Source organism: Polistes canadensis, unplaced genomic scaffold, assembly GCF_001313835.1.
Source record: "Polistes canadensis isolate GaletaPanama2010 unplaced genomic scaffold, ASM131383v1 scaffold_4, whole genome shotgun sequence".
Classification (NCBI taxonomy): domain Eukaryota; kingdom Metazoa; phylum Arthropoda; class Insecta; order Hymenoptera; family Vespidae; genus Polistes; species Polistes canadensis.
In genome coordinates this window covers 2,234,151-2,237,510 of record NW_014569551.1, presented here as the reverse complement: position 1 = coordinate 2,237,510, position 3,360 = coordinate 2,234,151, and positions in this window count along the sequence as shown.

Sequence of the window (3,360 nt, the reverse complement as noted above, 5' to 3'; positions counted from 1 at the left end):
TTATTATTATTATTATTAATTATTATTATTTTATTATTATTATTATTAATTATTATTATTATTATTATTATATAAACATACATTAAAGAAAAAAAAAAAAGATATCATTAAATAACACGACAAAAGTACTATATTACTAATATTATTAATTATTATGGTTCTTATTAAATAAATTTAATGAAACAAAATAACATTCCAACCGTCAATGTGCCACACGACTTTTTATATGCTCTTAAAGACAATGTTAGTTGGGAGGGAAAAAGGATGGTAAAGGAATGAGCGATGAGCGACGATTTTGATTTCTATAGATACGTATTAATAATCGTCTTAATCCTTTTGTTGTACTACTAATCCCTTACGAGGGTCGTACCATGCAACGATACGAATTTATATGGAATGATGATAGTTGTGTTATATCAAAACATGAAACTAACGAATAGGGTTTAAGTAGCTGTACTCGTAAATAATTTTTTTAATGTACGATCCTTTCTTTCTTTTTTTTTACATTTGCTTTTTTATGCTTTTTTTTCGAAAAGCGAATAGTATTCGCTGTGGAAATAGAAATAGAAATTGAAATCATTCCATTTGTGAAAAATGATCGAATTCGTTTATAGATAACATAATAGGAATGATGCTTCCTACGTAACATAAAAAAAAAAAAAAAACGTTCACATTTTGCGAGAAAAAGAAATAAAGAGGATAGGTAAAGTTCATTTTTTCGATATTTTAAATATCGTATATAATCATGCATACGCAAGTGTAAATATATTTGTTAACGATAAATAAGTTCATTAATCGAGTACTATAGTTATTACTACGATTATCGATAATTGACGTGTGCAAATTATATTATTATTATTACTATTATTATTATTATTATTATTACTGCAGATGTTGTTAAGTTGAAGTTTTTACTTTTATAACTTTATTATTATCATTATTATTATTATACTATTATTAATAATTATATTGTTAATATTATTATTACTATTATGATTTTTCTAAGCCGTTATTACGTGCCGCATGTTTATGTATGCGTATATTAAAAAAATGAATATCAAAGGAAGCGCAGAAGAGAGACACCAGTAAAATCATTTTAATATTACTTTGGAAAATATTTCGGATTAAGTGTAAAAAAAAAAAAAAAGTAAAAAAAAAAAACCAACGCTTCATAATGTTATCGTAGGGAAGTATCATAAAGTGTTAGTAAAAAACTAATCAAGATATAGTTTCATTTGTGCATATTACAATATCTTCGGATTTGAAACAATAAAATTAATTGTTCGTGCAATTGAATTTATCTTTCTTCGTTTTCGTGAAACTGTTTCTTCATTCCACGTAATCCATCATTCCATGCACAACGAAGAAAGGATAATCAATGCCAAGGAAAGTTAAAGACTGGTCGTCCATTCCAAGAAGACATTTTACGTTTTCTTACTTATAACATTCAAGAAGAAAAGGGATCGTACGTTTTAAAACCAATTCAATTTAGTGTATAATTATTTAGGCTACTTATTACGACGAATTTGGATAAATGATAACACGTGATTAAAAAAAAAAAAAAACAAAAAAAAAGTGATTTTCATCATACGAAAATCAAATATCTATGCAAAAGGAATCGTCGCTCGTTATCTATAAATAAGAAAAAAAAAAAAAAAAGTAAGAATGTGGAAAGAAAAAAGAATGATTGGTCGAGAAAGAGGAAAAAGAAGAGCACCCAAGTGGGGGGGGGGGGTAAAGAAGAAGAAAAAAAAAGATTGATGGATGATCCTCGAGAATATAGAGAAGAAGAAAAAAAAAATAAATCGAAGTTTGTATATACCGCGTTAGGCGTACACGTCACACAACTCTCCGTAACATTTAAACATTAACTTTAGGTAACAAATCAGCGAGAATTAAAAGTGGCGCCGATTTTTCAACGTCGTCGTCGTCCTCCTCCTTTTCCTCGCCCTCGCACCTCTCGCCCTTATTATTCTCCTCGAAGGTTCCCACTTGTTTGTAATTTTCATTCCTCGAGTGAACACACAACACAACACAACAACAACAATAAAATAAGGGATGAAGAAAGAGAGAAGAGCAACGAACCGAATGAAAATATATTTCTTTTTCGAGATATATCTGCGAGAGGAAAAGAGAGAAAGTTAGAAGAAAGTAAGAAAGAGAGAGAGAGAGAGAGAGAGAGAGAGAAACAGATAATAACGAAAATAAAGATTGAAACGATATGTTGATCCAATTTTTTGTTCGCCCCCCCCCCTACTCTCTTTTTCTCAAGAATTATTGAAACATCTCGAACGTTGCTCTTCGTCGTTGGGATAGGAGGAAAATAAAATTTGTTCATTGTAATATTAAAATAATAAGAAGAATTATAGGTAAAAAAAAAAGAAAGGGGGAAAAAAAAAAAGAAGCGTATAATTTTTTTTGTTCGAGAGGCAGGCTGATTAAATCTAATGATTATTAGCAATTAGTAATATGATTGATCGCGAATGGGGATCAATATGTTTTATCGCTAGACCAATCGTCGCAAATAATAATAATAATTAGTGTCGAATTTTGTCTCTTAACTATTCACGAATGAATTCAATTATAGGAAAATCGTTGATTCAAACATGTGTAATAACTTTTTCATCGTTTTCTTCGTTTAAATCCTAGTTGTATATTATTATATAACCAACGATTCAAATTTATTTTTCCTCATTCACATTTATCGTTGTTTGTATATTTGATCAAGGAATTTGATCGTGAATGATTTTATTCGTACGAAGTTTCGAGCTTAAAAGAAAACCCCTTCCTCGTTTGACGATCTCTCGGAAAGTTCTCTAAGGGAACGTTGAACGTGCTCGTCGCCACGAAAATACATCGCTGGAGACGAATCTTTCAAAATACACTCGTATGCAACACACACATACACATACGTCCACATATATATATATATACATACATGCTTTTATGTAACGCGGAAGAGAAACACCCACATACGTCACACACACACACACACATACATACAAAATACATATTTACTACGTACACGAATTATTACACACGTTACAACAAGTATACAAAAGTTTCAACTCAATGTGTTTTTCGTATATCTAAGGTAGAGCCGTCGAGAGAATATTTTTTATATTCCACATGGATTTTACAGTTAAATATCATTATGAATTATCGTTTATTAGAGAAAAATCCCCGCAAACAAAAATAAAAAAAAAGTACGGGGGTTTAAAAAAAAAAGAAAAAAAAAAAAAAAAAAAAAAAAGAAAAAAAAAACAATAGACGCGGCTATACTAAAGAAAGCAAAAGAAATGATAGGAAATTAAAATTAAATAATACAGACTTTCACGGTCGACCCTCTTCCTCCCCCTA